Consider the following 12,471-nt stretch of genomic DNA (forward strand, 5'->3'; position numbering starts at 1 on the left):
TCAGGAGTTCTTCCTTCAAGACTGCTGTTTAACTACTTGGTTGCTACTTACCCTAAAGGTGGCTTTCCGTTGTACTTTTTAGGTGAACACATTTATTTTTAGCAATGATAAATTTCAGGATTACTATTGCCTGAAGCTGCCCTTCTCATGCCTCCACCCTACCCTCTAAGTCACTCTTGACCGGTGATGAAACAGAATGCATCAGACTCCATTCTCTGTGAGTTGAGTGTAAAGGAAGAAGTGGAAATCGCGGGGGAGGATTAGAACAGAAACCATGCTGCAGCCCCAGCTTCAGCTTGGGCGCTGAAATAGCCCCCAGAAGTGTGATACGTGGTAAACGTCTTGCTCACTTATAACCCGTAGAAATGACAAGGAACATCATGCAGACTTTTAGAGAGAACGTGGGGACAGGGACCCTTGTTTTAAGGCTCACTTTAGGCATTATTTAAGAACACAGCGCACACTGCTTTCTGACATGACATTTTTAGCCCCAACACCAAACAGAAAAACTTCTTCTTTCCCCTCCCCAACCCCTTTGTTTGTGTACTGGTGTTTCTCCTGGAACCCCAGCTTTACAGGGACCCTGAACCCCACCACCACCTTCCAGACCAGCCTGAGACCAGGGGACTCCAGCGCGGGTCCCCGGATCGCACTTGGGCGCGGAAACGACGCGGCTGGAGCGAGCCTTCCCTCCCAGGGGGGTGCAGGCTAGGCGGCCGGCCGCGCAGCGCTGCCCACTCCCCCGCAGCTGAGGGCGCGCAGAGCTGGGAGACGGCGCCTGGGACAAGGGGCGCGCGGAGCCGGGGGCGCGGGCGGGGCGGGCGGCTGTAGGGCCCGGCGCGCCACCGCGCGAGCGGCTGGGTCACAGCCCGGGCCGCGCCGCCAGCTCCGCGAGGAAGTGACGACTGCGCAGTCCCGAGAGCAACAAAGTTTGAGTCTGCGGGCCGCGCTCGCCTGCGCCCCCCGCCCCTCCGAGCCGCCCGGGGATCCAGCACGCAGGTGAGCCGTGGGCTCGGCGCCCCCTCCCGCCACCGGGCGCCTGCGTGGGGCTCGGAATCGTTCCGGGGCTCGGGCTGGGCCGCGCGGGCGCGGATGTGGCGGGCCGGGTTGGGCCGGGCGCCGGGGTGCGGGGGCGCTGCAGGGAGGGAGCTCGGCGGCCGGGGACAGGGCGCCGGGCTGCGCCGGTGTTGTCGCCGCTTTGCCGCGGGACTTCAAACAGCAAGGGCTGCAGCGGGACCAGCTCCAGGCGCCGTTGGCCAGAGAAGGGGTGGCGGGTAAGGGGCTTTCCGGGGCCTACGTTTGCAGCCAGCCCTCCGCCCAGCGCCTCCATCCCTGCAGGCTGGGCGCAGCGCTCGGCCCCCGCCCGATGCTTCCCTGGGAAACGACCTCTTCCTCTTCGCAGCCCTTGTCGAGGGCGCAGGAAGGAAGTTAAAGGAACTTTCCCCGGACTTTTATTTGCTCGGCCTTCCTGGGACGAAGAGCAGAGCAGTTCGGAAGTTTGGGAAAACAACCCCTACGCATTTCCAGAAAACCAAACCGGAATTGCCCCCAAGCCCCCTTGAAATGAATCGCTCCCGATTCCCCCTCTACCCTCCTCCCCAACCGCGTCCCAAACCTGACAGTGATCGCTAAGGCCTAACGCTTTGCAATTTAGCCATAAAAACTGTCAGCACACCCACGTACATATGTGAGTGTTTTCTATATAAAACTCAGAAACCCGCTTCCAGCGGACTCTGTGGCATCTCGTTCTTTTCTGTTTCCTAAAACTGCAAGGGCTGCAGGAATGTGCTGCAGGAACTTTGATGGTGGTTCCTGCCGCCCTCGGTAGCCTCGTGGCGCAGGGTTTTTTTAAAGAACAGCTAAGAAGTTTGGGACATCCCTGCAGAGTAACTCGGGGCTGGCGGCCCGGGCCAGCGGCGAGACTGCAACTGTAGTGGCGGCGGCGGGGACACGTTGGTGTGTGCAGGAGAGTGCGTCCGAGCCGTGGAGACTCGAGATGGGGTGTCCTGGAGGTTGAATGGTGCAGTTCCTAGCAGCAGCTTCCTGCCGGCCTGTAATTACAGCGTGATTGCACAGTCAGGCATTGTTGGCGTGGATGTTTATACACAGGCTATTGTGCAAGACCTCGGTGGTGGCTAACAAAACGCAGCTTTGCATTGCAAATGCCCAGGATAGATCTGGGTCTGAGCTGCAGTCTCCAAATTCTTTTTGCCCTTTAACCCTAGCTAGGTGATTTATTTCTTTACCTCTCTCTCACTTTTGACGACTTCTCCAAAGCCTGAGATGTGGGGTTGACTTGGAGGGCCACTACACTCCTATCTTAGGCAGCCTGAAAACTATCCCAGGAACTGTACCCTTATTTGTCTCCGGAGAAAATGTGGGATGACGTCAGCAGGAAAAGGAGATGGGAGATGGCTATCAACCTCTCTAAACGGGAAAGCTGTTTGAATTAGCAAAATTGCACGGGTGGCTGGGTTGGGGCTGAGTTGCAAAGAGGACTCGTCAGACCATGTGTGACTGAGCTGGCGTGCTAGACTTTAAGCCTGGAAGTGTCAGCTGCAGAAACTTAGTAGGTGGTGGGTCCTAATTCCTTTATTGTGCTCTGGGCAAAGAGGAAACGTGCAAGTGCTGGCACTTTTGTCTGTGCTGGTGGTCTGGGTCTGGGAGGGGCAGAGGAGTGACTCATGCACATTTTCTCCAGAGGAGCCCTAGGCCCACTTTCTTAGCAGGAACTGCAGCACAGACCAGGGCAGGGATCCTCCCATCTGCCATGCTGCCTTGCAGGAAGGGAGCCAAGCCTGCAAGTATGGAAAGAAGGCAAACAGTTTCTTGTGAGGGCCTTACAGGGGGATAATTGTATAGAGAAATTTAAAACACAGTAAAAAAAAAAAAAAGCGTGTATTGGATTTGTGCAGGACCATTGTTTTCACATTCTAAATCTCAACCTGATAACTCCCTGTCCTAGGCAGAAGACGCTCATGGGGAGCACTCAGCCCAGCTAGGTTGCTGTGTGGCTAGGTGGTACCACCTTATTCTGGGCATGGGCAGCCTCTTTTCTCAGAGTGGCAGGTACTGATGATTCCAGTGCACTGGAGTTTCTCCATGCCTGGCCTTCTTTCCAGCCAAGTATCTGAGCTTCACTTGGAGGAAAAATGCTGTTTTGCAGCCTCGTGCCAGGTGTGTGTCACGGGCACAGTGACCGTTTGTCAAACCAAAAGATTAGGGCACAGTCCCTGGCAGGTACCTGTGTGCTTCCAGAAACTCGAGGACAAACATGTAAAATCAGGACAGTTCTGGAAAGTCTGGCATGTATGGTTACAGTTGCCATAGGGGAATGAGGTTTGAGCAAAAGCAGCACTATGGTAGGAGTCACCACAGGTTGCACAACCCTCTGCTCTAGAGACATTTGGTTTTTACTGATCTTGACTGTGAAGGTCCTGGTTAGCTGGATCACCTGACCAGGACTGCCATAATGAAGGCCTGCTGGTGCCTGGCGCAAGTCTTGAGGGGCAGGAGAGGGAAGCTTCCCTTCTGACCCCAAAGCTTTGAGTTTGCCGTCCTTTGTGTTCGTGTGGAACTTACAGAGACTGAAAGTGGCCCAAAGCCCTCCAGAGTGTGGCTGGGAGAGTGGAGGGGAGGGGTGCCTTGCAAAGGCCAGAGAAAGAGGGAAGCCAGGCTCCAGGGAGCTGCGGAGCCACATGCAGGCCCCGCACCTTCAGTTCCCTCTGGCTGATTTTTGTGCATAACTCAGGCCCTTTCCCTGGCTTGCTCAGCTTTGCCTCTGCATTCAGGGAGCTTGTCCCGAAGTTGTTACACAGAGACAGAGTCATAACCCTGACTTCCTCCTTCACCTTACCTAAACGTTGGTTTATGACTTGAAGTTGTTGCCTAGTTCACGGTGCCCGAGCAGCCCTGCCTACTGCCTCGCCATGCACAATTAGGAACAACAGTGAAAAAGCTCTGATTCAAAACTTGACAAGAGATTTTAAAAACAGTTTTATTGTTCTAAGATTGGAGGTAATTAGGGAACCCAGCAACTCTGGCAGAAACCCCGACGTGCCACTGAGAGAAGCCGATGCAGGAGTGCCCTGGAGAGGGTGATCTTCAAAGGGAGGCTGCCCAGGCCCGGTATTGCTATTTCCGTTCATCTGCCCCTTCCTAGCTACCCCACTTCCTACACCACAACCCAGTGTTTTGACATCACAACTCACCCCCAAAAAAGGAGGCCGAACACCCCCAGCTAAAGAGGGCATTCCAGTCGCGTGAGAATGCGCTGGTTTTCCAGACACCGCGGCTGGCAGTTCTGTCCTGCAGATTTGTTTCGTTCTTTAAAATGTGCCCCTCTTCATTTCTTGTTCTCACTGAAGCATCTCTTTGTGAGCCCCTTAAACCTTCTTTTTTCTCGTCTGCATGACACAGGGCAAACGCTTTACGACTTTCTGTCTCAAGTGCCACTTGAAATACACACAGGGCTTTGAATAAGCTTCGGATAAAGGCCTGCTCTGTAATCTCACTTAAAATGCCTCTTTGCGAGGGTCACCTTCCTGCTCAGCAACCTTCAATGGCTCCCCACTGTCTGCATGGTAGGGATCAAACTTCTAGGCCAGCAGTCAGGCCCTTCTCCACAGGGGTCTGACCTTTGCGGCTCTCCCGTCCTAACTCTCGGCTCTGACCCGGTGACCCACTCTGTGTGTTTGTCCGAATTACTGGTGGCAAGAATTCCTACCTCCCAGCTTCCCCAGAGGACTGGAATGCCTCCTTCCTCTCATCCACTTGGCTCAGTCCTGCTCCCCTTACAGTCCTGTTCATGTCCCCCTCCTTGAGAATTTCTCCCTGTCCCACCCTGTGGGCCTCCCCCTGGGACTCCAGCAACATCAGCCTGGGCCCTGTGCTGAGGAAAACCTTGAGTCCTGGTCTGAGGATTTTCACCTTCTCTTTTGGGCCATGACTTTAATCATATCCCCTGTTCAGCTCCTTAAACGAGCCTTTGGGTGAATAAATATTATAATTCTTCAACTAAACTGGAAGCCCTGTTTTATATATCTTTGTATCCCCAGGCCTGGTGCCCCACTCATATCAAGTCTCAATAAATGTTTTATGATGCTGATACAAAGAGCAGTGGCCATCAGATTTTGTCCACTTGGACACCCAAGTCAAGCTCCAAAGGCCGTGGTCCCTGGTCTCAATTCTGAACATTAAGCCAAGCCTGCCTCCTCTGCTTGTTAGCCGCTCTCAGGCTCCACCTGGCTTTGCACCTCATTCTTTTGCTCCATTTCCAGCATCCCTTTCCTGACTGTCGGTATCTGCCCGGCTTTGGCACTGGCTCCTTTTGTCCCAGTCAGCCTGCCCTGTGATGCCCTACGCCTCTGCTCTGGCTCTGAGGTGAGGCAGTTTGTTACTTGGGTTGGCTTGACTTTCTGAGGAACCAATCTGATAGAAGGAGGCAGGACCAACTTGCAGGCAAGACTTGTGAAGATAGCCAGGCATGGTGGCTCACGCCAGTAATCCCAGCACTTTGGGAGGCCAAGGTGGAAGGATCCCTTGAGTCTAGAAGTTCAAGACCGGCCTAGGCAATGTGACAAGACCCCTTCTCTACAAAAAATGCAAAAAATTAGTCAGGCATGGTGGCACGTGCCTGTAGTCCCAGTTACTTGGGAGGCTGAGGTAGGAGGATTGCATGCCACTGCCCTCCAGCTTGGGTGACAGAGATTCTCTCTCAGAGAATCTCTGAGAATGGTGGCATGCACCACCATGCCTGATTAATTATACATATATATATATATATATATATATATATATATAAAAAGATTGTGAGGAGGGCAAAGAGAGGTGTCCTGGTTGGCCGGATGCATGTTTTGCCCAAACAGGTGTTGAACATACAAAAACCAGGCTAAACTATAAAACTTGAGTTTTAGGGAGATCCTGGCTGAACCCTAGCATTGGACTTGGCTAGGAGGACTGTGTTGCCTTCAGCCAGTCCTCATGCTGTTAATCACAACCTTGCCTCATAAGCCAGATTCTTTCTTTTTTGAAAAATAATTTGCATACCATAAAATGCACGTATAAGCTAGATTCTTTTAAAGTTTTGTTTTATTTAAAAATAGAATCTGGTGGATTCCTTTTCTTTATTCCACCCAGGCTGGAGTGAAGTGATGTGATCTTGGCTCACTGCAACCTCTGCACCCCAGGTTCAAGCGATTCTCCTGCCTCAGCTTCCTGAGTAGCTGGGATTATGGGCGCCTGCCACCATGCCCGACTAATTTTTGTGTTTTTAGTAGAGACAGGGTTTCCCCATGTTGGCCAGTCTGGTCTCGAACTCTTGACCTCAGGTGATCCACCCGCCTTGGCCTCCTTAACCTCAAAAAGTGTTGAGATAACAGGCATGACCCACCGCAGCTGGCCTGAAGTCAGTTTTAATTGAAAGTTATTAATAAACGTAAAAGGGTGAAACTGTGATTTACATATTTCTGATAAGTTATGTATACACTGAATTTAATAAATCAACATTTTTTCAAATCTGCTATTTTACAAAATAATCAACTTTTAGAACTGGATAGGATCTTACGGACTATTATCATCCAGCCCCAGTTTTATAGTAACTGTAGTAACAGCATCTCTGATAATCCTGTGGTTAAGGATTTAAAGCTCAGAAGGAAACCTGTGCTAACTCTCATTTTAACTGAGGCTTAGAGAGGATAAGTTCCTTCTCCAAGTTCACACAGCTGTTGAATGGAAGAGTCAGGCACAAACCCCATTCTCCATTTCCACTGGCCATCCTGCATTGATAATTAGTCATCATAATCATCAGTTTCAGCCGGTCTATTTGTAAATGAAGGACTCCGTCTCCTCAGTTTCCCTGAGGCAGTACTCAAAGATTTAAAAAGATGAAACTTAAAAAACAACAACAAAACAAAACAAACAAAAAAAAACCTGGGGGTGAAGAAGAGGTCTTTAAGAGAGTGGGATGTGTATTTAATAGCTTTTACTATTATATTGTCTCATTGTAGTTTTAGTGGATCTTAGTTGCTATCAAAGCCCCCAAAGTTTCCTACCCAGGCTCAGCTGGCCAACAAGATTACTTACTGTTTTCTAAGTGCAGAACATGGGTTGAACAACACCAAGAAGACAGAGGAATGCTCCCAGTTCCCAAGAGATAGGCAGGAGAAGGCCCAGGAACACAGACATGGCACTGTTTGAACAGCCAGTTACTGCAGGGCTGACTGTCCTCACCGGGCATTTGTGGAACAGCTGCAGTGCTCTCAACCATGTGTGTGGCACAATGAGTGTGCAAAACAGAGTGCCATGTGCTCCTTACCCCCAGGAGGCTTCAAGCCTAGCTCCTGAGATAGGTCACACCCATGCATGAGTGAGTGAAAGAATGAAGAACCCGAGGGAAAGTCCCTTATAAACGATGATGGGGAAGGTCACTACTGTTACGGCTATGGCCACTTTTCTTTTTCTCCATAGCTGGGGAAGTCAGATCCTAAATGCATGTGGTCAGCACAGCTTCCTTGGAGAGAGGGTGGAAGAAATCCTGAGCCTTTCCACCACCTCTAGAGCAAGTGGAAGAGGGTGGGATGGGGGAAGAACCGAGAGTGAATCTGTCACTGGGAGAATATAATTTGATGGAGTGGCGTTTTCTGGGGGTCAGATTCTAAAGTCAGTGTGTAATATGAAATATAAGAATATAATTGGCCAGGCGCGGTGGCTCACGCCTGTAATCCTAGCACTCTAGAAGGCCGAGGCTGGTGGATCATGAGGTCGGGAGATCGAGACCATCCTGGCTAACACGGTGAAACCCCATCTCTACTAGAAAATACAAAAAAATTGGCTGGGTGTGGTGGCGGCGCCTGTAGTCCCAGCTACTCAGGAGGCTGAGGCAGGAGAATGATGTGAACCCGGGAGGCGGAGCTTGCAGTGAGCAGAGATGGAGCCACTGCACTCCAGCCTGGGAGACAGAGGGAGACTCCATCTCAAAAAATAAATAAATGAATAAATAAAAGAATATAATCAAGATTAACCTTGAAAGTCCTTTAGGAGGGCACCAGGTAGGCAACAGACACACTGGCTCTTGATGCGTAAATTCACCTTAGCCTGCTCCTCTAGTTCTGGAAGAAGTTGCACTTTTTTTTTTCTGAGATGAAATCTCGCTCTGTAGCCCAGGCTGGAGCGCAGTGGTGCAATCTCGGCTCACTGCAACCTCCACCTCCCAGGTTCCAGCGATTCTTGAACCTCAGCCTCCCAAGTAGCTGTTGGCCAGGCTGGTCTCGAACTCCTAACCTCAAGTACTCCATCTGCCTCAGCCTCCCAAAGTGCTGGGATTACAGGTGTGCGCCAACCATGCCCAGCTATTCTTGTTCTATTCTGCTTTTTTCAGTTTTGGTTTTGTTTTTTTTCCTTTTCCTCCTACCTCCCTAACCTCGTCCTTCCTCCTATCTTCCTTTGTCTTCTGTCTTCTGCTAAGCTTGACCATTTGAATTTGCATAAGTTAAATGAACAGGTGAAGAGATTCCATTGTCCTATGTCTCATGAGAAGGTCATGGGGGCTGTAAGTTAGGAAATCATCATGTGAGATTAAGCATGAAAGGCTCTTAGACTAAGTGGGCAGGGTGCAGTGGAGAGGAGATCCATGGAGTAGGTTTTAAACTGCGGTTATATCATCCAGGATTGCAGATGAAAAACCTGTGCTTGGGTTGACCCAGCCCTGGTGTGGGGCTGGGAGAGGGCAGTGCCCACGTTCAGCAGACACTTTACACTTGGGGCCTAGCCCTCCATGTCCCCTCCCCAGCCTCCCCATTACAGGCCACTACAAGATGCTTGCAAGGAATCAACCAGCAAGATGTGTCTGCTTCCTCTGTGGCCTCCCCATAGCACGTGCTCTGTAACAACCTAGAAGCCGATAGCCACTCCCTGACCCCCTCTTCCATGTGCACTAGAGGTGGTGGAAAGGTTCAAGATTTCTTCCACCATCTCTCTAAGGAGGCTGTGCTGACCACATGGCATTTAGGATCTGACCTCTCCAGTTACGGAGGAAAAGAAAAGTAGCTGTAACCACACCAGTGGTGACCTTCCCCATCACGTTTTTTTTCCCCCGAGACAGAGTCTTATTTTGTTGCCCAGGCTGGAGTGCAGTGGCGCAATCTCAGCTCACTGCAACCTCCACCTCCCAGGTTCAAGCGATTCTCCTGTTCGCCTGCCTCAGCCTCCGGAGTAGCTGCGATTACAGGCGTATGCTGCTGTGTTCAGCTAATTTTTGTATTTTTAGTAGAAACAGGATTTCACTATGTTGGCCAGGCTACTCTTGAACTCCTGACCTCAGGTGATCCACCTGCCTCGGCCTCCCAAAGTGCTGGGATTACAGGCATGAGCCACTACGCCCGGCCCCCATCATGGTTTATAAGGTGCGTTCTATCAGGTTCTTCATTCTTTCACTCACTCACGCATTTATTGAGCCCTTACTGTGTACTTGGCTCTGTACTTGGTACTGGGGATACAAAGATAAAGAAGCTTCAGGCTCCCACTTTAAGGTGCTCATGGTCTGTGAGGGAGACAAACATCTACAAAAGCGAAGAGTAGTTAAGTACTGCAGGTGTCAATATCAAGGTGTTCAGGGGGCTCCTGCTCTCAGAGGAGAGGACTGGCCACTTCTACCATGGCCATGGGAGACAGGCATGTCAGGAAAGGTTTAGGACAACCCCAGTGCCTTGCATGGTACTTGTGCCTGGTGAATGCTATGGAATTAATGAATGAGAGGCGTCCTGGACAAGCTGTTTGAGCTGAGTGTTGAGAAGCAAGTAGGCATCCACCAGGTGGCAAAGGGAGTCAGGGTATTCTAGGTACAGGGAGCAGCTCAGACGAGGCCTGGAGGCACAACACGACACCATTTGCTCTGAGGACTGAAAGTGGTAGGGCAGTGGAGCACGGCTGATAGGGGTGCAGAAAGGGGCAGGCAGGTCCGGGCCATGGGCCAGAGGAGCCCGTGTGCAGGTAGAAGGAGATGCTGGCATAGCTCAAGTCTTAGGTCTGCCCACAGCAGAAGCTGACTGTAGCTAAATTGAGGAGAAAAGAAATGTATTGGAAGGCTATCTGGTAGCTCACTGAATGTCCGAGAAGGCTGGAGAACGAAGCTCAGAAATTGATCAGGACTCGTGGGAAGTTGGGTGGCTGGAACCAAAGCCACGGTGACGATGCTGCTGACCTGGCATCACTGCTGCCAGCGGACCTAGATGCTGCCACCCCCTCCAGAATGAGTACTGAACTCTCCTCACTTTTTTGTGCCACTCACTCCAGACGCGAAGCCTCGGCTGAGCGTGTGGTTGGCCCTACTTAGGTCATGTTCTTGCTGTTATGGTTCTGAAGAGCAAGGCTCTGGAGGCTGCAGCCTCCCCAGCAGAGAGTGGAACTCTGCCTCCTCTCAGGACTCACGACCACAGGTGCCTGAAACCAGGGGAAGGGTACATATGCCCGGTGGATAGGTGTCTCCCATAGAGCCTGGAGCCCATTCTAGCCTTCAAACTGGGATGATGGGGCCGTTCTGGATGTGGGAAGAGGAGACAGGGCATCCGCCTTGGGCCACTGAAAGCATCCACATCTTTTCTTTTTTTTTTTTTAAATTTAAATAGAGATGGGGTTTTGCCGTGTTGCCCGAGCTGGTCTTGAACTACCGGGCTCAAGCCAGCTACCCACCTTGGCCTCCCAAAATGTTGGGATGACAGGCGTGAGCCACCATACCTGACCAACATCCACATCTTGAGCTTAATCTGTTTGGACATCTTTCTGAATTCTTAGCCTCCTGCCAAGCTTTAGGAATGTTATATGCCCAGAAGATCTGAGTGTTTCATTAGTAATTGGAATTCTCCTCTGGAATCTGAAGTATTCCAGTGGAAAAGGGAGATCATTGCAGCATCTGGATCCTCCCTGCACATTTGATTCCACTTGGAAAACTTCAGTGCTGCCTTTCGAGGACAGAGGCCGAGGCTTGGCACTCTCTAACAGGCAGTTACAGCGTGAATTCTGCTTCTTCCCCAAGGTTGGGTGAGACTCTCGGGGCCACAGGTGTTTGCGAGGTGTCACTTTGCTTTTCAGACTAGAAGTTGGAGTTCTGGTTTCAGGCTTGGTTTGTGGAACAATCGAGGCCCCCGGTGTCTAAGCTGCCCAGGTGATCTCTCTAGTTCTGAAGATGTCACCTAGTTGAGATGTTCTACCCTATCTCCTTTCTGAGAGCGCTAAAGGAGCTAGAGCTTTGTTTGCCTGAGGCTGCCAGCATCACCTGTCACATCCTGCCCAGTTTCCTCATCCAGAAAAAACAAGAGGTGTCAGATAAGGTGAGCTCCAGCTCCCGTCTTGCCCTCAGATCTTTTGGGTATAACTCTTTGAAGCAAGGGCGCCTTGACTGGAATCTTGGTCACTCAGTTCCATTAATCTTAGACAAAGGAATTAGTTTTCTTTAAAAAGAAAAATGCAGTTTTGAACTTACTGGCTCTTTGATGCCAGTGTTCCAGGACTTCCTGGGAAAGCGGGAAGCTGCCACCCCTAGGAAGCAGCGAGTGTCATGAGCTGGGCTCTGGACTGGAAGTGATTCCTGATCCTGAGGCTGGGTAAGCAATGCATGGCCAGGTTGGCCCCCCGAGGGAGGGAGCAGGGGCCTTCCTAGTTCCTGGCCAGTGTTGGTTCTGGCCTAGTTTACACTGAACTTGCCCATTTTTGTCCAGATGAAATGAAATTGTGCTAAAAGCAGCATTAAAGTGGAAAAGAAGTCTTACAGAACCTGAATTATTTTACTAAAACACAGCTTTGGTCATGCCACCCCCTCTTAATCTTTGAGAACTGCCCAAGTTCTGCAGAAGGAGCCCCACACTCCTCAGAATGGCACATGTACCCTTGTTTGAGCCCTGGCCCACCTCTCTGGCATTTTTTTTACCACTACCCCTTCCCTAGCACGGCCCTTTTTGTTCCAGCCGGCCTCTCGCTGCTCCTGGATGCACTTCTCTCCCCTTGTTATATGCTCTTGGCCTTTGCTTATTGTTGTCTCTTCCACCTGAAATACCCTCTCTGGCCTTTTCCTCTTGGCAGATGCCCACAGGGCCAGCCAGGAGTCACCTGCTCCATCCTGCCTTCCTGAGTTGCCACCGTGGCATTTCTGCAATTGAACTTCCACCCTGCAGGATGCTGGGGTCAGTTGTAGGAGTGCCTGGCTCCCCACCACCTTAGATCTGTGGCTGGCACACAGTAGGTGCCCTGTGACAGGGACGAGGAGGGCCGCCTGAGGGGCTGTGAGGGAGCATCGGGCAGGCCCAAGACGTGGCCTGTGTCTGGCAGACTGTGTGCTTCGTGACCTGGCTGTCTACATGACATCCCCAGTCTCCCTTAGCGCCTGCTGGTGGAGCTGCCACCTTGGTGGCTCTGCTGTTTGCTTGGGCCTGTCAGCAAGACCCTGGTGAGAGTAAGAAGGGGATTTGAGGGTATAAAACC

At 51.3% G+C, this 12,471-nt stretch overlaps 1 protein-coding gene across 1 annotated transcript in view; it reads left to right on the top strand.

Moving 5' to 3' along the window:
* Positions 1-864: 864 nt before the first annotated feature.
* MIDEAS (mitotic deacetylase associated SANT domain protein) overlaps positions 865-12,471 on the top strand; it is a 73,204-nt gene continuing 61,597 nt past the window's right edge. Inside the window, exon 1 of the mRNA XM_031667995.1 lies at positions 865-999. The gene's annotated coding sequence lies outside the window, so the exon portion shown is untranslated. The remainder of the gene's footprint in view (positions 1,000-12,471) is intronic.

The sequence above is a fragment of the Papio anubis genome, chromosome 7 (assembly GCF_008728515.1).
Source record: "Papio anubis isolate 15944 chromosome 7, Panubis1.0, whole genome shotgun sequence".
NCBI lineage: Eukaryota > Metazoa > Chordata > Mammalia > Primates > Cercopithecidae > Papio > Papio anubis.